Below are 23,684 nucleotides of genomic sequence, written 5' to 3'. Positions count from 1 at the left end.
GCAAATCTTACTGGACTTACAGGTGGTTTTTTATCATCGATACCAATCATCACATTTAAATCGTTGAAGTCGCCTTTAATTGTGATATGACGGGACAGTGTCACCATAGTGTTTAAAATGGTTCAATGGATTTTGATAGGAAATTTCTTGAAATCAAACAATAAAAGTAATGAATACTAAACGAAAACATGTTTTTTATCTAGAGAATGTCAAAACTAAGGAATTTAACAGTTAGGTGACGCTATTTAAGAGTTATTGTGGCTATTCCTAGATGTCGCTGATGAAAATACGGGTGAGCACATAATATTTCCTACAAATACTACCCAATATTATCAAGTAAAAGGTACAACATTTCAACAGTGGAAACTAATATTCATTTTAGACATGTATATGAATTATAAGTGAAGAATAGATCGATCGAAACACGAACAGATATCTTAGGAGGATTGCGCTGAAAAAATATTTTTTCTGATATCAATTAAGTGATTAGGCTACAGTCCTCTTCAGATAATTATAGACAGATTCATCAGTAAAACTAACAGTAGACCTATGGACATACATGAATTACAAATGAAGCTGGTGAACAATAGATTCAAGCAAAGAAGAACTGGTCCTTCTGAAAATAATTACCTCCACATGAAACTATATAATAAGAGAAGAATACCTACAGGATGATTGTCCTAAAAAATTGTCCTCTTCTGTGATATCAACTAAGTAGTTTGGTTATAGTACTTCCTCAGATAATTGTAGACATTTTTATCAGTAAGAACTAACAGTGGGCCTACACAGATGTACATGAATTATAAGTGAAACTAGTGGATAATAGATTCAACACTCAAGAGAAGAACATATCCTTCTGGATGCAATTATGTCCAATGAATTTAGATAATAGGAGAGGGATATTTAAATATGATTGTCTTACAAAGTGTTCTTAAAAAGTATTAGTTCTTCCTGGTGGAACTGCAACGGCGACATTGGTATTTATTCTGTGTAATTATTAACAGTTTATAATATTTTTAGCAGCCAACATTTCATGCCATTGCAACATACCTATATTCTTCCTCTATTCAAGGCATGATGGGTGGAAACACTTTAGATATATAGAACTAATTCGGAATTATATTTGACATCACTACTCAGTTGCTGATCAGTTTATCAGCTGACTCAGTTTCATATTATATTTATATATAGACATATTATTAATATATTTATATATATATATACATACATATATATAGAATATCCTTAATGCTTTCAAAATGTAACTATTTATAATAATTAAAAGAAAAAAAACGTTATTTTGTATTAGATCCAAGCTCCATTCTATTTGTTTGAAATGTTTTCAACTACAGCAATTGTGAATCATTGGTTAAAAGCAGATCAATTTAGCAGCGAAAAAAGTGTTAATTAAAACAAATGATTTTAAGTTACAATTAAAAACCAGGTTAGAGGATAATTTTTTATTAAAAGGTTGTATAATAGTGGCTATATTCCAAACTACTGACTAGTTTTTTAACTATAATTCAACATCATCATAGTTTTATTACAGTACCTTCACTTCGAGTCCAAGGAAATATCTAAGAATTTCAATTTTTCTATATGGGGTCGTAGCGCTCGCCACAAAATATTTGGAAAAAGTTAATATTTTATCGATATTGTGGTAAAAACAAACTAATAAATCGGCATTATTATTAGAGAAACAATGTTGCTTTTGTGCTATTAATAATAAAAAAGTTTTACCAACTACCAACTCTACAAAACTCAAATTTGGAAGAAAACAATTCGACTATACTTTTTAACATAACAGTTTAATTAAATTTCAATATTGTCATCACTGTTATATGGTTTATAGCAAAATAACGTAAAAACTGATAAATTTAAATTCCTTCCCAATATTTGTTGAAAAAAGAAAACAATTTCTAACACACGATTTTATCAATATCACTATGGGAACGCCAACAGTACGTTCATTTTCACATTCAATCCCATTGAACGTCTGATATGGGTTAAAGTAAACAATATCAACTAATACATTCCAGACTAGATGTACCAAAATTGTTTACCGAAGAATTATGTACGTAGCCAAACGTATTATGTAAATACACCGAACGATTACAAGTACTGCAAATTATTCTCGTATTGTAGAACCTAGATATGAAGTGGCTTTTTACAGATAACCAATTTATTTGTTACGGTCTCTGCAATTCTAAACAGACATGTTATGAAATGACGACTGTTAATTTTGATTTGCACCGAGGCTGTTGCATTTGCGTTACCGGCTGTCCGTTCCGTTATATAATGCGAGACCACATAACTAATAAATATCTTGCCCAATTGAAGCGCTCAACAAAAACGGGTCTAGATATATTTTCTGTTCGTTGACAATCAAAAACACGCTACAAATTCGCCATCTGTTGGGTTTTGTTGTAAAATATGCACGTCCGAAAGTTAAGTGACATCTCTGTTGTCAGAAAAATGTCAAAACTACCTAACTAAACGTCTTCGAAAGTTTTCGTGAAAGAAATAAGTCAAAACATCACAGAAAAATAGAAATACAACATAAAGGGTTTTAAAATTGATACTGACTTGTTAAAAAGCGCCATCTAGTAATAATTGTCTATGTCAAATTTTAGGAAATATCACTTACGTCAAATTATTACCAAAACTGATATTAATCTGTTGTAGTTAATAACGTAATAGATAATAACAACACATAACAGATGATAGATTGAGTGATGTAAATTTTTCTAGATCAAACGTCAAGGAATGTCAAAACTGACACAAACTGACGCTAATACAGAAAAAAAATTGAAAAGAATAATCATTTCAATGTCGAAAGACGAAAAGGTCAAGCGTCACTATATTTTGTTAAAATATTTCTACGTCAGATGTCAAGAAATGTCAAATGTCAAAATAATCTAATAACTTTTATTGCAATTTTTCTACGTCAAAAGTCAAAAACATATGGAGAAAAATATCAAAATTTACAATAATGAGTTAAGATTATACGTATAAATCACAATTATAATCCTTCTATTAAAACAGCCAATGCACGTCATAGATAACCTCGAATATAATAGTAAAAATTTAAAATTCATTTTAAACTCGTAGCGGATTTTTCCTTCTCTTTTTACTGTTAAAAAGAGACAGAATGCTATCTGATGCGTCGTAACATGTAACCCAATCAGTCTCTAAAATTCAATTTGTGTCGGTACTGGTCGACATTGTTGCCAAATGTCTACAAAATTCTTCAAAGCATTGTTAATAGAGGTTACAAACCGGCAAACGTTATAAACGAAAATTCTAAGTTAACACGGCAACATCGCGACGTGTTGACGTCATAAATTTTGATGGCGTGTACTAGTTGTTGGATAAACTATACATTATATAATGTGACAAAAATATTGTTCATAATCAAAGATTTTGATAAATTTCAAAAATTGACATTAAGCTTGTATTAATCTAAATAGTAGCTAGAAAAACGAATAAGAACCGTCATTTTATTGGACATTTTGTACTTCAAACGTCAAAAAATATCTAAGCTGACATAAAATTACGAATATTGAATGTATTATATGTAAAATATTTGTACAAGATCATAAATAACTATATCTATAAGTAAAATAATTTAGGATCAAACGAAATGAACCCGTCTTAGATCCTTCGAACTCAAAATACTTCACCGTGTATTTATAGACGATTCGGTTGTAGGACCAAAACCTACCGCACTTCCAGTAATCCAAATTTGACGCTTATTAAATATAAAAGACACACGCTGGATATAAGACCAACATCTGGCGTGTTTTTTTTTTTCTTATATATGAGATTTCAAGGTTAATTTTAACACACACAGGCTCAAAAGCGCGGAGAAATATATACGGCACCGGAGCTCTGCGGGGTTTTTTTTTTTCGAGGGCGGAAAAATCCAAGAAGCGCAGATGGGATGTGACAAAACGTTGACGCAAACCAGACGCCATCATATGAGTGGGCTGTTTACATTAACCGATTCGTGTTTGTTTTATAGGCCGAGCTTAACTGGTTCTTTCGCCTCCATGGATTGTTCTAATCGTTTGGCCGCGATAAAATTAAACTGGAAAGATCGAAGTGGGCCTCGATAATCTATATAGACAGTCCGCGGTGATACCGATTCGACTGTTGTAAACCGAAAAATCGGTCGTATTTATGCCATCTGGTGAGTATTATTTCAAACCCCTCGCGTCAAATGTCAAGGGATGTCGTTAATGTCAAATTTACTAATGACAAAGTCTTATAAAAGGTTTCAATTGAATTGATCTGCGGGGAAATAATAAAATATCTTCTTCATTGTTAAATTTAGTGAAATTTGTCTAAAAATCCATACGCAAAATGTCAACAAATGTCACAGACCTAAAAAGTAAAACCACCCAGCGGATGTTATTGAAAATTCGACCATTAAAATGTCAAAACACGTTATAAATGTCAAAATTACAGAATACAGAGATACATTTTAACGATAGACATTGAGTATTTTCATCTAAAACGTTATTACGTGTATTATGTTCTACATTCAATTCTCAGTACTTAAAAACTTCTTATTAAGACAAAAAAAACATGATATTTTGTCGTCATATCGCTTGTTATTTGCTTTGTTTGCAGTTCCATGGTAATCACAAATGGTAACAAAGTTTTGTTAACGTCAAATAACGCGAGCAACTGCACTGGGTATATTTATTATGAAATATATGTATTTAACATTAATTATGTATCTAAAACTGTTTTAATCATTACCAAATTAATTAAAAATATCAAGATGTTTTTAACACTAAATATTTTTTAACTAAAATTTAACGCCATCTAGTTTTTCTTAAAACTAACTCATTAGTTAACGTCATTTATCATTAGGCATGGCGAAAAATATCGATATATCGATATTAATGGAAAAATTATCGATATTTTTTCAGCCTTTAAAATTGAAATTTTTCTCGGTGGCAGTACGTCGCATTAACACAATAAAAGAAGATATAATTCGGTCTAGGTTTAAGGAAGAAGAAAGGAAGTTGAAGTTATTTATGTTAGCTAAAGCATCACTTTTAATAAAGGCTTCTGTTACTAATTCATTAAATTATTGCGATATAAATAATAGTAATTCTTATAAAAATTAGTTGAAAAGAGAATTTAGAAGAGATTCAGAGAAGAAGAAATGGGGTTAGATTTATTTTTATTAGTTAAAATGTCAATTTTGACATATTTCTGTTGCTGATAACTGATATATTGGTTTATCAAATTATTTGCGGATAAATATAAACGTCTATTGTAGGTATAATCGATATACATCGTTTGAAATTCTGCATCCTTTAAATTTATTCGTACAAAGTATATTTGCATGGAAACCAAAATCAACCCATTTGTATTTGGTCGATGTTGACATACACGACATGATAAAATTAAGCGATAACTGGCAACCTATGTGCGTTAAATTATTACTAATGGTAAATTACGATATACCACGTGGATGTAATGTTTATTCTAGAACCAGTATCATAGTAGCTAGGAGTTCCCAATTATTATTTCGATTTCATTTTTTTACTCTTTTCGTTATTGTTTATAATCTGGACAATTTTATCTGGATACTCCTGAAAATTTCATCTCAATAAAACTTATTCACGATACCCAATCTCTGAGGATATTTAATTGATAATTGTAATAATATTAAACCCAAACATTACCAAATACACCAAAATATTTCCGATCTTTTTTCTATTTTGTGTTCAAATGTTGATCTTTTACAGTTGTTAGCCTCTCTCTTATATCTGTTTAAGTTCTTTTCCCTCTTCGGTTAATTAACTTTTTTCATGTTCAATATTCTGAAAGATTCTGAAGATTATATGGTACTAAAGATAGTAACGGAAACTTAGACTTCGGAGTAGGGATATCGAAAAAATCACGATATATCGATATTGTTGCCCAATATTTTTTATCGATAGATCGATATTAGAAAAAATAAAAATATTTCTTAAAGATTATAAAAAATATTATAAAATTGATACTTAATTTTAAGGTTTAGTGTATTTGGTACTTAATTTAAAAAAATTCGTTGTTATTGCAAAACCATTTCCATATTTTCTTCCTCGGAGACTTCGAAATTTGTTTTGACCACCAAATAAGACATCTTGTTGGTAATTCTTGTTCATTGTCCACACCAATGGTCGTTGTATTAAACTGTGATATGTTATATGTATGTAATTTTGTCAATTATGAGAAAATATCACGTCTGATATTAAAAAAGACATATTGAAGTTATTACTACAGTCTAGACACTTCTCCATGTGATTGAGGATGAAGACAAAACCGAAGGCAACATTACGTATGGGACTTTTCACCCGCTCAAGAAGAATTTAAATTATTTATCCTCATAAGTAAACGATAATAACCGTAAGTACGTGCCTTGAGATAGCAGGAATCTCCGAGCTATTACATTCGTAATGTTCTAGCGAATTTCCCTTATCTACAAGTGGAGCTGTCAATCACTTGCATTACGGAAGCCCCAATCAGTGTACGGTGATCGATCAATTGTAACTGTCACAGATATTATTATTTTCATGCAGTGTAACATCGCTCTGTTAATAAATAACGTTCGAACCGTGATGCCACGATGGCAGAGGCCTTGATCTATTACCTCCGACCGCAGTGCTTGGTTTTTTTCGTAAAACGGTGATGGTACAGAGTCTCAAAGAAAAGGACCGTTAGATATCGATGACCTTGCTGTTTATTTGTTGTTACCAAGTGCATGTCATTGGTTACAATACCAGATGACTTATGAAACTGTTATTTCATAACAAACTCAACTTTTTATTTACACTATTAGTAGCACATATAATTGGTTGAAATCATCGCAAAGAACAGTTACACAAATATAATAAGTCACAAAGTTTTAAGAGATTTTCTGAAATTCATCAGAAGTGTCCAAACCTACCAACGATAGGCTGATGTAGGCACATCTGTGGTATGTTTAGGAATTGTATTGCAATGCCACATAATACTAAATTACATTAATATTATGTTATATAATACAACTACGAAAACTTGCTAAATAATCGGAAAAAAATCAACTTCTTAAGAGTATAGGTACTCTTAAGTATAAGTAAGGTGTCATTTGGACATTGTGTCTTACTCGTACACATACATTTAACAGTAATTTTTTAAATTTGCCCATCTTAATGGTAAACACTTTTTTGTTATTATATTTCCCTAAATCATAATCGGCTTTTAAATATCTATATAAAACTACATCTTCCTCTGTTTTGATGTTAATGATTTACAAACTCAGATATTCTCTTTTTTTCTGCATTTTTATAGGATTTTTGTAGTTTTTTCTTTGTGTTCTTTGTCATAGCCCTTCCTTAATCTACGGTCAGAGTAACAGAATCAGGAGTTATTGTCACTACTTCTTTAGTTGCGTCCCTAATGGCGCTCTGAAGACCTAGGAGCCACCATGTTATCTGGACTTAAAAGATACACTTGATTCTGATTTTATTCCATCAAAGATTGTTCTGTGGGGAGTTGGATTGTTGTTAATTGTTCTGCAGTTAAGTGTTATAAGGGCTCCGCTCCATCAGAAAAATTAACACTTGCTGACTTCAAACGTGCTCGTAGAGACACCGATGATGCAAAACGCAATGGACGTCCAAATGAGGTGGTAACACCAGAAAACATAAAAAAATCCACAAAATCGTTTTGAATGATCGAAAAGTGAAGTTGCGTGAATTACCTAACATCGTAAAGATATCAAAAGAACGTGTTGTTGGAAAGATCATAAGATAATATCACATAGCACTGGTACAGAAATATAAATCTGGTGGTTACTTAGCAGCAGAAGAATTGACTAAGAAAGTGTAGGAAGTTAAGACTAAAACCTGGGAAACTTCATAAACCCATTTTATATGGAGGTCATCGTCCATAGTTATTCAGACCTACGAGAATATTATTTTAAAAATACACAATTCGTACGAAACATTTAAATAGCGATCTAGCACAAAACAATGTTTATCAGTTTATTTTTGTCAGGGCGCATTCACCATAAACGAAAAAAAATACAAAAATCAAGTCGTCCGGACCCCGTCGAGCATATCAAGTGGCCAGACTGACGATCGAGCGCTTTTTAATTGTTAAACAAATAACGTCCGTCGATTATCAAGGCTCCGTCGTCGTCGAAACAACAACAATAGTGTTGTTGTTGTCGCGGTTGTCGAATCGGGACTTGTATGAACCAATATTTTCGTGTTCGGCCGACTAAGACGTCAATCTTTCGTCGTTTTTTTTTCGGTTGTCGGTCGACCGTCTGGAATAATTAAAAAGAACGTCGCCTAAAAACAAAGAACCGTCGTTGGAACCATAGATTCGGAAGCATTAGCCGTGAGGTTTCAGCGTAAGGAAATAAGACTTGGGACTTTTATATTTGGATGTTCTGTGAATCTGTAAAAAGGAATGGAATAATACCCCACAAATGTTTTATCGTATTTTAATATATTAATTGCTATTTTTAAATAGTAAACTATAATATAGACAACACAATAGAACTAAAACAAAACCTAAAAACTAAAGATGTACAATAACCATAAATACTAAATAAAAATTAAACATAACATATACCTAATCACAGAAAAAAAAACTAATGCATGGCATAATTAAAAATGTTCGCACAATAACTACTAGAGCTTCACTACATAGTATAAAACAAAGTCGCCTTTTCTGTCCCTATATCCCTATGTGCGCTTAAATCTTTAAAACTACGCAACGGATTTTGATGCGATTTTTTTCAATAGATAGAGTGATTCAAGAGGAAGGTTTATATATATATATGTATAATACATGCATAATATACTAAGGCAACATTGCTAATTTTAGAGGTTTCTAACGTGATGTCGTAAATTAACCTATTTTTTTAGGCTTATTTAGCAATTAGCAAAAACGCTGCCTAACCCTACGAGTTAGATCAAATTAATGTACTACAGTATTGTACACCATAAAAAGGTCTACAAAAAAGTCCGCGATGGTATATGTTTATCTTTTAGGGATAACCCACATTAACCATTTTTATTGTTTACTTTTTACGTGAGAAAATGGCTTATTTACGAAGCTATTTTAAGCAATACGGCATTAATCCTTATCGAATTAAGTACCTTAAATACAGTGTGCAATTAATATAGATCAATATGGTTCCTTACAGCATGTAAATTAAACAAATATTTTCGGAGATATTACAAATTTAAAATTTGCGTTTAAAAATGTGTAATGTAATAAAAATTGTATGAATTTAGATATTCCAAAGATAGCAGGAAATCTTCATAGTAAGTATAGGGGAAGAGGAATTGTTTTACTCCAAATTTAATGCGTGCAGGCCAAGGGCAGTAATGAATGAACCAAAAATACTGGATCGATTTTAATCATGTTTTCATTGAGTGACATAGGCATATATATTTTATGCCCGTGCAAAGTCGGAGCGGGCCGCTATGTTTTTATATACAACGTTCATATTTTTTCTGTAGTGTATTTAATTTAGTATCAGCATTGCACCCGTGCGAAGCCGGGGCGGGTCGCTAGTTTTTAAATAAAGTAAATGATTTATTATTGAACGGAAATATTTTTGAACGAAAATCGAGAGAGTAGTCGAAATATTACCTCTTATTGCCATAAAAACGGTCAAAAGTATTTTATTATTTATCATTCACAATTTTAATCTTCTTACCCTATTACATTAACAATCTTGAAAAATATCATTCCAACATACTTCTATATTAATATACAGTATATTGTTATTTACAAGCAAACTACCAAAAAAATCATAAAACTATATATATGACATGTAAATATATATAAACATACATTGGGTACATTTGTCAACCAAAAATAGTAACTAAAAGTATACGACTGAAACAGCCAATAGTAAAAAGTAATCAATTACTAAACAGTCGATAGTTCCCAACGCTAGTTTAAATACAAGAGTCTAATTCGTGAAACGCCTGGCTCGCGACGTTGCCAGTTCTTGTTAAATGTCGTATATTTGAAGAATATAATATAAATAGAATAAATCATATTAAATTCACAAATTTCCCTAGATCCTGAAGTTAAAATTTTTGGTATAATTTTGATCTTCCATAATACATTGTTACTAGTCATCGTCGACTAACTTACAATTTGTCTTTACATTAACTTAGATCTAGGTATATATCTAGGAGGACCCTCCGACACTAACTTATTTTCTGATGCGATAATGTCTATGATTAACACTACTGCTTTTCTACTAAATACACCTCACTACACTACACCACACAAGACCAAATGGTTTGTTTTTTTTTTCAGTCTGTGTTCTGTTCCGGTATTAGCCAAAAGTTGTATTACTTGGACATTGACATGAGAATGGAGTCTGTCGAGAGTGTCTCCTTGCAATTCTCTTGATTTCCTTCCCGACGTATGTAATCAGTTCAGTAGTATCTCGGTGCACCTACAATACTTCTCAGGGCTTTGTTCTGAAAGATTTGTATTTTATTTATATTAGTTTTCGCGAAACATCAACATAATTGTATTCAGTATGTCCATATATGTTTCTATATTTGCTTATATAATAGCAATTTATTATGTACTGATAATTATGATTTTCTTGCAATTTACCAATACATTTTCCCATGTTAATTTCAGTTGTTTCCTTTTCTATTTTACATGTTCCTTCCGATGAAGTTTTGCATACTTATTTGCTATATGGAATGATATTATTATTTATTCTTATTGGTGGTTAAGCCGGTACACCTGCTTTAACTTCTTTTATTGTAGAGTAAGCTTCCTCATGTTTGACTAAACATTTCGACTGTAATGTAAGTAAGTAACGTATTAAGGACTTCAGTCCATAATATAATAAATGTAGTATGAAGACACTTTTATAAACCTATTTAATTTTAAAACAGTTTTGAAGGGAAATAAATAAGGAGAAAGCGAAACAATATGAAAGATAACAAATATAATTTATTTATCGATATAGAAACATTACAATAACAAACGAAAGTTTTACTTCTATAAAAATATGCGATAAATTATTTTCTGTCAACCTCCCCCCCCTCCCCTCCTAGATATAGTCCACAGGCATATTTAAGACACAGTCCATTTATCTTTACAGTCATACAATATATGTCTATATAATATATAATATCCCCCCTCCTCCAAACTTCAACATCGACCGCATTCTTCAGCAAACAAAATTGAATTCTATCCCTGTCAAAATTCTCATTTCTCTTTCATAGAAATCCTTTCCTAAAAAATCGTCCAATTTAATAGTTCTCTGGAGTTTTGAATACTTTTTGTGATACACTCTGTTGAATTTCTGATCAGTTACAATGAAATACACTATTACACACATATTACAAATACACACCTATTGAGAAGGAACATATAGACATATAAGTTGCCGCATTTCGTAAATTCGTTTTAGAATCAGACAATATTTCCTTCTAATTTTATTCTAGTTAAAAAGAGACCCAATGCTGTCTGATTAGTTCGAACTCGTAAACAAATGAGTCTGTCGAAGTCGTCCGGTTGTCAGACGTATGCAAAATTCTTGAAAGCAATAGTGAAAGAGGTTATAACATAAACCTATAAACTATTGCGGCTATATAATTAACTGTGGTTTTTAAATATATTATAATGTTAAAATAAATTATATTTGATAAATTTTTGTTCAATTACTTAATTTAGATTAGAATTTTGTTGTATGTCAAAGCCAAACCGAACTGAAACTCAGAGTTGATGCGGCAACATTGCGACGTTTCGACGTCACAAATTTAACGTATGTACAAAATAATTTCCCGCTATAAATATTCTCCGATTGTCGCTCCCTCTGGTGGCCCTGAGGCTTACGATTTAGCCGCGATTTTATATACGGGAGATCGTCTTCTATGTCATTATTCGATGGATTACTGTGAACACCGGGCTTAACGTTGCTTTTGTTTTGTTTCAGGTAATTCCGTCAGCGCGAGACAGCTGATACAGCGGCCGGAACTACGAATATACGGTTTGTATCCGGCCAGTTTACGAGGGGACGGCTAGGACTTCACGCTCGAAGGACCGGGAACGCATTTAGCGTAAATTCTCAACGTCAAACCGTCACCATAAGTGACGTTTACCTTTTTTTTGTCGTTTTAAAATGCCGTCGAGCACAGGCAACAAGGTTCCGAATACGAAAAATGCTTAATTAACAGCTATAAAGTGATGAGGACTATAAATTTTCCCAACACTCGGTCCAAAGATAAAGTTTTAATGAATTCTCGCAAGTTTTTTGTATTGTTAACTCAAAGTTTTACTATAAAATATTATTATAGCGTGTTCAAAATTATTTTCTACATACGCTATTTAAATTTGTGACATCAAAACCATATGCAATGTTGCCACATCAACTCTTAGTTTTAGTTCAGTTTGGCTTTGACATACAACAAAATTTTAATAAAAATGTTATTAATTATAATTTATTTTAACATCATAGTACATTTAAAAACTGCAGTTACAGCCACAATAGTTTATAGATTAGAGTTATAACTTCTTATCACTATTGCTTTAAATAATTTTGCATACGTATGACAACCAGACGACTTTGACAGACTCATTCGTTTACGTATTTGAACTAATCAAACAGGATTGTGCCTCTTTTTAACTAGAATAAAATGAGAAGGAAAATATTGTCTGATATACATTAAACATCTTGATGACGTATGTACAAAAAAACTTTGAATAGACTATATATATTTAATGTTTGCATTTATATGTTGATGAAAAGATTTAATATCAATACAAACAACATAATCTAACCGTTCAATTTGATAGCTTTAACATTTCTCAACGTAAAATAACATTCAATGATTAATGACATTAATTACTGAAGAAGCATGGTGGCGAAGCCCATCAAATACCTTTAGGAACTCATGGTAATCTTGCTCTGATAAATCCTAATTGTCGGTTTTGGTTTCAACTATATAAGTGGTGATTTTGATGCAAATAATAAAAATCAGCCTGAAGACCTAAACATTGTTGAAAATAATGAATTGCACGATTTATTGGACGAAACCCCAAGTAAAACTCTCTAAATAGACTCTTTTAGACAGCTTAGGAGTTGATGAATCAAGTGTTACCAGATGTTTACAGTTACCAGTTTTCGGGGAAGTGAACAAGATATAGTTTATAATTGGCTAGTTAAGCGCAGACGCACTTAAGTGATATATTTTTTTATTACTCTTAGTGGTTCCACAATCTGTCCAGAGGCACATATATATATATATATATATATATATATATATATATATATATATATATATATATATATATATATATATATGAATGGCATGTAGAAAATCACTTCACTAAGTGATCTCCTGCATGAAATACTATATGATTTAATTAGTCTAATTTTGAAGCTTATTGTAAAGTTTATATATGTCCAATAATCAGATGAGATGATCACGTTGCATATTTAGCTGATTAGCGAGTACATTGGGGTGCACTGACATTCATTCGAAGTACCTCACACAAACACGTTGAATTACACTCGTTATTGGTTCTAAAGGAATATCGCGTTGTATTTCTTCATTTGAAACATAGTACGGAGCATCGACAATGGCACACAACACTTTATTTTGGAACCGTTCCATGATGGATGTATTAAACTTGCTAGCGGTTCCCCATAGTCGGATTCCATATGACTACTCCTATGACAATAATATATTATTATCAAATGATAACTTGGATATGTGTCCGATAAGCCAATACATGTGGCAAAGTTTAAGTCCAAGTTGTTTCCATTTGGTGAGTATGTGCTTCTTCCAAGTTAGGCGTCGGTCTAGGTGCATACCAAGATATTTAGCATCTTCTGCTTGTGTGACTTGATAACTATTGATATAGACTGGTGGACGTGTTCTTCTACGGAGCGTAAAACTTATATGATTGGATTTTGTTTCGTTCGCCTTTATAGGCCATCTTGATTTAATTTTGATTATCCAAGTTTGGGTCCAATTATTTTTATTGACACTTGCTTGTTATAACTTTCGTGTGGTTTTTTCTCTATTGTCTGTCAGTTGTGGTATGTATATCACATGTGTGGAGTAGGTAGATAATTTGCCCCAATATTGTGCTACATCTCCTTTATCTTTTTTATTGTAGAGTAAGCTTCATCATGTGTGACTCTAAATATACTGGATGTAATGTAAGATTTCAATAGTTCTGTGCGTTTTTTCAGTAACATTTTCTGTAGCTTTTGAACAAGGCCGTCATGTCATACCTTATCGAGGGCTTGTGCTTTATAGAATAAGAATATAGCTGAACGTGCCTTTTTACATTCATATGCTTTTTTAAATACACCTGTTTTTGTGCACCTTGTCAATCATCGAATTTTTTTTAACAAACCCCAAATGATGTTTACGTATTAGTTGTTTTCTCCCTATGATGGCGAAAAAATGACAAAGCACCTAATGTCCACTACTTGGGGAACATTTTCATAATTATCGTTCTTGTTTGAACGGACTAGTAATTCTGAATTTATAGCAACAACACAAATAAATTCGAAAATTAAAGAGTGGAAGTTAGAGAAAATTAAAGGAGCCATCAATTTTCGCAATCCTCCTTCCAATTTCGGATCATTTCGGCGTCCGGCCGATTCCCTCTCATCGAGAGCGAAGAAGAGACGGCGACGAAACGGGCAATAACGATACCGACGTCTTTAGCAGCTCGACCTCGACGCCCGATCATCTCTGACGTTCATCGTTTGTCACTGTCGCCGAGTTTAAAGCGACCTAACGCGCCCCCGGCGATCTAATGACGTTTTTATCGTGGTTCTGGTCGTCCCACGCGAGATGGGGCTGTGGGGAGGCGTGGGGAGATACCGCCGACCTCGTGATATACATTCGCCTATGGGAAAATGAAGTTTTTGCCTCTCGCCCGATTATGAATATTGGGATTTTTGTTTGCGGGGGTTGGCGCTTTGATTAATGACGCGAAGGCTATAAGGTGGTTAATAATAGACTAAAACGGAATTTTTCTGAAAAAAAAGTCGGTTTGTGTATCGAGGAGATAACAAATTTAGCTCATTATATGTTCGGAATGATCTGTCATGCTCCATGTGGAGAATGGTACTGAATAGATCATTTTTCTCCAACTAAAATTATTCATAGTTTTTTTCTTTTTGTTATATTAGGCCTATACATTAGTTTTTTTTATTAAACTCTTAGACCTTTAACAATAAGTATTATAATATGATTTCCGTTATACAAATATATCTCTACTGACATGTAGAAGATCGCTTCAGTAGTAATCTTATTCTAGATACCATTCTAAGTTATTCCAAACTCTATCTTAACTTATTCTAAAAACTATTCTAACTTATTCTAAAGATTATTATATTTCTGACTGTGTCTGTTGCGCACATTTAATAGTTTGGCGAGTGCTTTGGGGTGCACTAACAGTCTTTCAGAGTACTTTGCACTAACACTTCGAGATACAATCGTTATGGGTTCCAAGGGGATATCGTGCTAAATTAGTTTGTTAGAGACGTAATAAAGGGCATTGACGATGACTCGCAATACTTTATTCTGGAACCTCCGGAGGATATCTATGTTAGATTAGCCAGTAGTACCCCACAGTTCAATACCATAGGTCCAAATGGGCCTAAATAGTGACTTATACAGCAAAACCTTGTTATCTAAGGATAACGTACATTTACGCCCTATCAGCCAATAAATTTGGTTTTTTTTTAAATCCAAGCTGCTTGCGTTTTGTCACTATTTGTTTTCCCCATGTTAAACGTCGATCAAAATACATTCCCAGATATTTAACGTTGTCTACTTGAGGGAGTTACATTAGTTTTAAAGCATTTTTTTTCTAAATCGGTACAATGTATTTTCTTCAAAGTATTGTTGATCGATAGCCGCTAACTCTTCGCATCTTTCAGGTAATGTACGGATTCCCTCTTGGAAATAATGATAGCAATAATGAATCTTTTGAGGCTATATACAAATCGAACCATTTTTGTTGGTGTCTCCAGGTCCAACTTAACCTCCAATTCGACCGTAGGTTCCAATGATCAGCACGCTATTTGCAAAGGTAATGGCGTGTACCGCCTTCTGTTTTCACTACTCTACAGAAATAGCAAACTTCCAATCCCCCAGAAGGCGATTAATAAGATGCTAGTCAGTCCGGTCTGCCTCTACGGAGCACAGGTGTGGTACAGGCACGTTTCTGATGAGTGTACCTGTTTTTGAATCATCACAAAAACTACAATTTTTTATATTGAACTAGCGACCCGTCCCGGCTTCGCACGGGTGCAATGCTGATACTAAATTAAATACACTACAGAAAAAATATGAACGTTGTATATAAAAACATAGCGGCCCGCTCCGACTTTGCACGGGCATAAAATATATATGCCTATGTCACTCAATGAAAACATGATTAAAATCGATCCAGTATTTTTGGTTCATTCATTACTGCCCTTGGCCTGCACGCATTAAATTTGGAGTAAAACAATTCCTCTTCCCCTATACTTACTATGAAGATTTCCTGCTATCTTTGGAATATCTAAATTCATACAATTTTTATTACATTACACATTTTTAAACGCAAATTTTAAATTTGTAATATCTCCGAAAATATTTGTTTAATTTACATGCTGTAAGGAACCATATTGATCTATATTAATTGCACACTGTATTTAAGGTACTTAATTCGATAAGGATTAATGCCGTATTGCTTAAAATAGCTTCGTAAATAAGCCATTTTCTCACGTAAAAAGTAAACAATAAAAATGGTTAATGTGGGTTATCCCTAAAATATAAACATATACCATCGCGGACTTTTTTGTAGACCTTTTTATGGCGTACAATACTGTAGTACATTAATTTGATCTAACTCGTAGGGTTAGGCAGCGTTTTTGCTAATTGCTAAATAAGCCTAAAAAAATAGGTTAATTTACGACATCACGTTAGAAACCTCTAAAATTAGCAATGTTGCCTTAGTATATTATGCATGTATTATACATATAAACCTTCCTCTTGAATCACTCTATCTATTGAAAAAAACCGCATCAAAATCCGTTGCGTAGTTTTAAAGATTTAAGCGCACATAGGGATATAGGGACAGAAAAGGCGACTTTGTTTTATACTATGTAGTGATTAACTTTTTTTCTAAAAACTTCTGTATTATCTGCAGGATACGGTCCTGCGCCTCGGGACCCACATGTTGAGCGCGAATCAACAGTCGCTAATGCGAACGGATCGAGGCCCATCGATTTTATAATTAAAATGTGTCCATCAGAGGTAAATTGAGGGTGGTTTGCTGGCTGGCGATGGGAAAAATGGCGTGTAGGCGACCTCTTTGCCGCTTGATTTATGTAACCAATAAGCAATAAAAGGAAAAAAACTGCACAGGGCCGGATTAGACTGCTGAAAAGACATTGTACGACACAAAACTATTTTTACGAGATGTGTAAATTATTAATATTAACTACATTCAATTAAATGAAAGTTTTATTAAATTTAATGCAGATTTTGGCCAGTTTTTGATGAAGCAGCGAGCAGTTTTGATGAAATTTTCATTTATGATCATTTAAATCTTCATAGAAACCTTTAAAGTTAGACTATCATTCAACAACCCTATTACAAGATAAGTATTCATCATCATAGGCTCTTTTTACTAACTCAAGAGTTTCGGCAGAAGTTATACTAGTCTACTTTGTTCGATATTAATTTCCGCACCCTCTGTTATGCAATAACTCAGTAGACGTAGCTGTTAGTCATTCATTAGTGATGAAATGTCGAGCCAACTGTCAGTAAAAAGCCCTGATCCAACATATCTTTGTTAAAATGCCCTCTAAAACATAATGTTCCAAATTATATTCAATACAATACAAAATATATACAATCGTATTTTTTTTTTTTAAAGAAGGGATAATCACTAAAAATCACCGGGGTTCATATCAGATGAATATGGTGGTTAGTCAATCGCTTTTGTTGTCTCTACTTAAATTTTATATCATTGATATGTCTGCATTTTTGATGTATACTATTCATTCTAGGTCTTCAGATCATCAAAATTCTGTTACAAATATAAAATTGATGTCAAGGATTTGTACAAACAAAAACAATAAATATCAACGCATTGACTGACCCATCTAGCGGAAATCTGCTATAAAAAATCACCGCAGGACCACTAACTTATAATAATAAATCGTGGCTAGGCCTTCTATAATAATTAATCTCTATACAAAATGTTAAACTATAAATAATTCAAATTAAATCCAAACAAAAGCTACTATTCACTGAGACAAGATCCGTAGTCAGCCCTAAACCTCCGCGATTGAACATTGACACTTCTAGCTCAAGAATTATCAAAATTGTGCAGGTTTCCGTAACATTTATCAAGGATTTCTGCTTCAATAGTCTAATAGAATTCCACGATTCTGTCCTTCAGTCCACATTTTAATCAGTATCGCAGACATTAAATTCGTTGTTTGACGAGTTATTTAGATATTGCTATGAATAGCAATTGACAGGAAGCTATAACGATGGCTGATGAATATTAACGCAATATTTTCGCTAAAACGCCGGTAATTGTCATCCTCATAAAAATTGCTTTAAAATATATCCTAAAACAAGTGCCAGAGGTTATGTTCGTGCTCGTCTTCTTTACGTTAAAATTCCCTATCTAAACCCACTCAGATTATATATAAAAGTACGAAAAAAAACAACAAACCCGTTTCTTTTATTGTTAACACGATATTTAACTAGAATACATAATAAAATATATTGTTTCTTTATCGTATACTTATATAACAGGTAAAAGCAATTAATCTTCTAACTTTCCATTCATTTTCAACGTATTTATAATAGAAAAAAGGCGTTCTCTTTTTCGTCCAATTCGACGCAATTAATTTGATGAATTACAGTCAACAAGTGGCGGATTATTCCACGAATTTTTTATATGTTAGCTTGGCACACACATTATAATGGTTCCTTTAACCCGAAAAATTAAAATCTATTAATAAAAACATATAACGAACAGTAGTCTACAATTTTAATACGGAAAACCAACACCAAAAATGTATAACAAACCGAAAATCACTTATAACCATTTAATGTTAGTGTTTTTGTTTGTTTAGATCATAAAACATCAATCAAACTAATGTCAGGCGTGAAATAATAACGTAAAAGAAGATATAAATCAAACATAACCTTTAATTTGTCATGTCCCCTTTACGTGAGATTATAAACATTACATAAGCGCAGAAATCTTGGATAATGTGGTTCTATAAGAAGAGGAAAATGATAGTTAACCTTAAATTTATTTCTTACTTGATAAAATTAATGTATAGTAGCTTAGAGGGTAACTTCTACTGTCTATTGTTCAATTTGCTCAACAGTCATCATCATGTTAAAATAAATTATATTTGATAACATTTTTGTTCAATTATTTTATTTAGATTAGAATTTTGTTCAAACTCAGAGTTGATACGGCAACATTGCGACGTTTTGACGTCACAAATTTAGATGACATATGTTCAAAATAACTTTGAGCAGACTATAAATCTTAATAATTTCAAATATATTTGAATACTGTCCACTTGATAGTATGAAGTAAGGGTTTATAATGAGCAGAAAGAAACTTAACCTTTTATTGTCTATAAAAAACATATGAACTAATATAATAACTACGATAACTAGAACAAAGCATATAAGAAGAAGAAACTATAGCATAACCTTTAATTATGATACTATAAGAAGAAGAAAATAATTATTAACCTTAAATTTGTTCATTATTTAATCTATATCAATATATTGGCTTGAAATTAACTTATAAATTACGTAAATTTGGAAAAGAACACAAGAAAGTTGATAATATCGATGATTTCAGATATTTTAACAGTCTACACGTTAAGTTATTCCACATTGACCAGCTGGTGGATATAATACCGAGTGAATCCAAGTATGAACACGGCTTACCCAATACATGCAGAGTTACGGCATAGGCAAAGAGTGAAAGTTCGACGTGGACGTACAGTTGCTTACCGTTATTGTTGCCAATATTAATTATTGCAATATTTCGTTTATCTCGACTTATTCGTGCCACAAGAATCAGGAAAAAACTAACGTGTACGTTAAAACCGTTCTCTTGCATGTAAAAATCTAGATAGCGCTGACGCAACCGCCATGCGACACTGTCATTTCCTATTTGACAAGATAATCGCGCCGCTGGTGAAGAATTGAGGTTAGATTCGGTTTGATTAGACGCCACATCCTTTATGAAACTATTTTTAACACCGCACGATATAACAGCGACATTATCGTGCCGGAAATACATTTAATATCAAATATTTCTAAAGAAAATGACTATATTAAAGTAGATAATTCCGTATGGGAAAAAGGTTTCTCATTAAAATCGACAAAAACAGTATGTTTCTCCGACGAAGAAACTTTTTTAGGTTATAATTACCCGCAAGACAACATAATACGCTTTCACAAAGAGAGCTCACTTCACTTGAAGCCAAACAAATGAAAAGCAACTGGTCGTATAAGGATTCGACGAACAGTTTACATTAATAACCTTTTTTGTCGGATGTTTTAGCGTAATTTGAAGGTTATGGTCTTTATCTTCTTACAATATTTTTATTTTGGTTTGCCTATATATTTATGTTGTTTTATTTTGTACGTTTAGTATTTGATAAGCCGGCCTGGTTGGCGCAGTGGTAAAAGCGATAGGATGGTCCCACTACTTTTACGATAGTCACGGGTTAGAATCCTGCTGGGATATTGTCGTAAATTTATGCTTGTGATTGTCCTAGGCAAGAGTATAAGATCCGACAAGTAAAATGATGCCCGTCACGCCAGTAACCAGGCTGGGTAAGACCGTATGTCTTCTGGGATGATTTCTAAGTTGGTCACTGGCCAGTCGGTAGGCTTAATGCTGTGGTTCGGCGCCTACGTTAAACAGTAGGTCCAGTCCAGAAAAACCCTCGTTAGTAACAAGGAGACTTTAAAATATATAAAAAAATATACAGTCTGTTCAAAGCTTTATTTCTACATACGTCATCAAGCTGTTTAATGTATATCAGACAATATTTTCCTTCTCATTTTATTCTAGTTAAAAAGAGACACAATGCTGTCTGACTATTTCGAACACTATTGAATGTTCGAATGAACTATTGGGGCTGTAGAATTAACTGTAGTTTTTAGATGTACTATAATGTTAAAATAAATTATATTGATAATATTTCTGTTCAATTATTTTATTTAGATTAGAATTTTGTTGCCAAAGCCAAACTGAACTAAAACTAAGAGTTGATGCAGCAACATTGTGACGTTTTGGTGTCACAAATTTAAATGACCTATGTACAAAATAACTTTGAACAGTCTATACATACACATAAATAAATATTGACAAATTGTACTTTAAGAGTTATATGCGTTAAAGCGTTTAAATGTAGTTTCCGTCATTCTCGTCTTATATCTTCTTCTTTTTATAAAAGAAACAAGGACAAAATCTTCTTGCTGTGCGTTTTACTGGTGATATAAGAGTTAGGTTCCTTTCCATCTTGTTTAAAGATTTTTTTTATGAAACTTAATGTTGTACATTTATGATAATGCTTCTTTGTATTCAATATCCCACATGATAAATATTATGAAATATTTTCCTCTAATTTGCAATAAAAAAAATGTTTAGCTTCATTAAAATGTGTTGCGTACGCAAATATTTATGATGTTTTAGGCGATGTACTAAATATTTTTGGACGAAATGTTGACGAAACCGAGAATATCTCCACCAAAAAGGAAATTGTGGGATGCGGTCACTGGTAACCCATTAAAATTTCGATTTCTCAGTAATCTGTCTGGTATACGAATATAATAACGAAAATATTCGGTTTGCATATTAAGTAGCGTCATACATAATGGGTGCTATATTTTTTAAAACTGTCTGGTCAAGCTTAACCGAGATTAACATATCATTTTTGTATTCTGACCTCATTCCCATCTTTCCTGTCATTATTTTTTGTTTGTTATTTATTAATACTGTCGATGCTTACTTTTTGTGCACCTTGCATTTGTGAACTATTCAAATATTCGTATCTTGGTTTAAACAAGTCTTTAAAAGCCGAAATTACAAGAAAAAACGTTAAAATAAACAAAAATTACAATTTTCCTGATCTACAATTTGTTTAAGCTCCAAATGAACTAAAATCTTTCGTATTTTATCAATATTGAGGTGACAAAAACGAAAATAGCGTCGAGTTTACATTAGAATCAACTGGTTTTGAGTTATGACCATAATTAGAATTTAAAAACATTTTAGCTAAAAAATTTTAGTAGCCGTATCCTGTAAAGCGTTTATTTTCGAAGAATAATAGTTCTACCTCATAATTCACGATCAAATTTTACATAAGTTTTGATATTTTCAGCTATGTATCTTGGTTGAAACCAAAGTTACAAGAAAAAATATGAAAACGGTAAAGTATCACCACGTCAAATCGTCAAATTTTACATAAGTTCCGATATTTGCAGCAATGTATCTTGGTTTAAACCGAAGTTATAGGAAAAAGTTTGAAAATGGACCAAAAACACAATTCTTCCTTGATATTAACTAAAATAACTATATTTTAACAATATTGAGGTGAGAATAATGAAATTATTGTTTATTTTACAATCAGTTGTTTTTGTGTTATGACTAAAAAGGAGTTTAAACAAATTTTATCTAAAACATCCTAATACCCATATCTTAAAAACTATTACTTATCTAAGACTAATTATTTCACCAAGTAATTCACCATCAATTTTTACAAAGGTTCTGATACTTTCCAAAATGTATCTTAATTTAAACCAAAGTTACAAGAAAAAAATTGAAATCGCAATTCTCCACTCTTATATCTGAAAAAAATTGCAAAAAATATAAAACGAAATAAATCGATATCCCCATATTTTATCAATGTTATTCTGATAAAAACGATAAATTAATCATTTCGAATATTTAACCAACTGTTTCTGAGATAATGGTAAAATTGTTCCCCGAAACTCAAACACATTTTTAAATAATCATTAAATATATATATATATATATATATATATATATATATACATCATTTAAACTTATTTATTTTTGATATAAACAATCAGTCAAATGAATCCGTGATAATAACAAAATAACATTTCAATTGAAAAGTCCCAGGCCTGTCACATAGATGGCGCTACTAGAATGAAATCCATGTGTTTTTAGTTAACCCTAACCCTCAAAAGATGCGTGTATAAATTTGACAGCTGTCGGATCATTAGTTTGTGAATTATAGCATTTTGAGTGAAGCAACTTCTGTTATTATGAAAAAAATGGATAAAAAGGAATTTCGCGCGTTAATAAAATATTGCTTTTTGAAGGGAAAAAATACAGTTGAAGCAAAAACTTGGATGCCGAGTTTCTGGACACTGCCCCAGGAAAATCAACCATCAAGGATTGGTATGCTAAATTTAGACGTGGTGAAATGAGCACCGAAGACGGTGAACGCAGTGCACGCCTAAAAGAGTTTGTTACCGACGAAAACATTTAAAAAATCCACAAAATGATTTTGAATGACCGTAAATTTAAATTGAATGAAATAGTAGACACTCTAAAGATATCAATTGAACGTGTACATCATATCATTC

At 32.2% G+C, this 23,684-nt stretch overlaps 1 protein-coding gene across 3 annotated transcripts in view; it reads left to right on the top strand.

The window, feature by feature from the left end:
- Nucleotides 1–23,684, top strand: part of brat (tripartite motif-containing protein brain tumor) — a 114,278-nt gene that overhangs the window by 22,794 nt on the left and 67,800 nt on the right. The window contains exon 1 of one of the 3 annotated variants that reach the window (XM_076417997.1): nt 11,988–12,037. The exons of the other annotated variants lie outside the window; for them this stretch is intronic. The gene's annotated coding sequence lies outside the window, so the exon portion shown is untranslated. Of the gene's footprint in view, nt 1–11,987; nt 12,038–23,684 lie in introns of those variants that run through there. 3 annotated transcript variants of the gene reach the window in all.

The sequence above is a fragment of the Rhynchophorus ferrugineus genome, unplaced genomic scaffold (genome assembly GCF_030347505.1).
Source record: "Rhynchophorus ferrugineus isolate W39M unplaced genomic scaffold, kcgeb_rfMv2 rfM11, whole genome shotgun sequence".
NCBI lineage: Eukaryota > Metazoa > Arthropoda > Insecta > Coleoptera > Curculionidae > Rhynchophorus > Rhynchophorus ferrugineus.
Note: the sequence above shows the minus strand (reverse complement) of the source record. Positions and strands in the feature narration are given on the sequence as shown.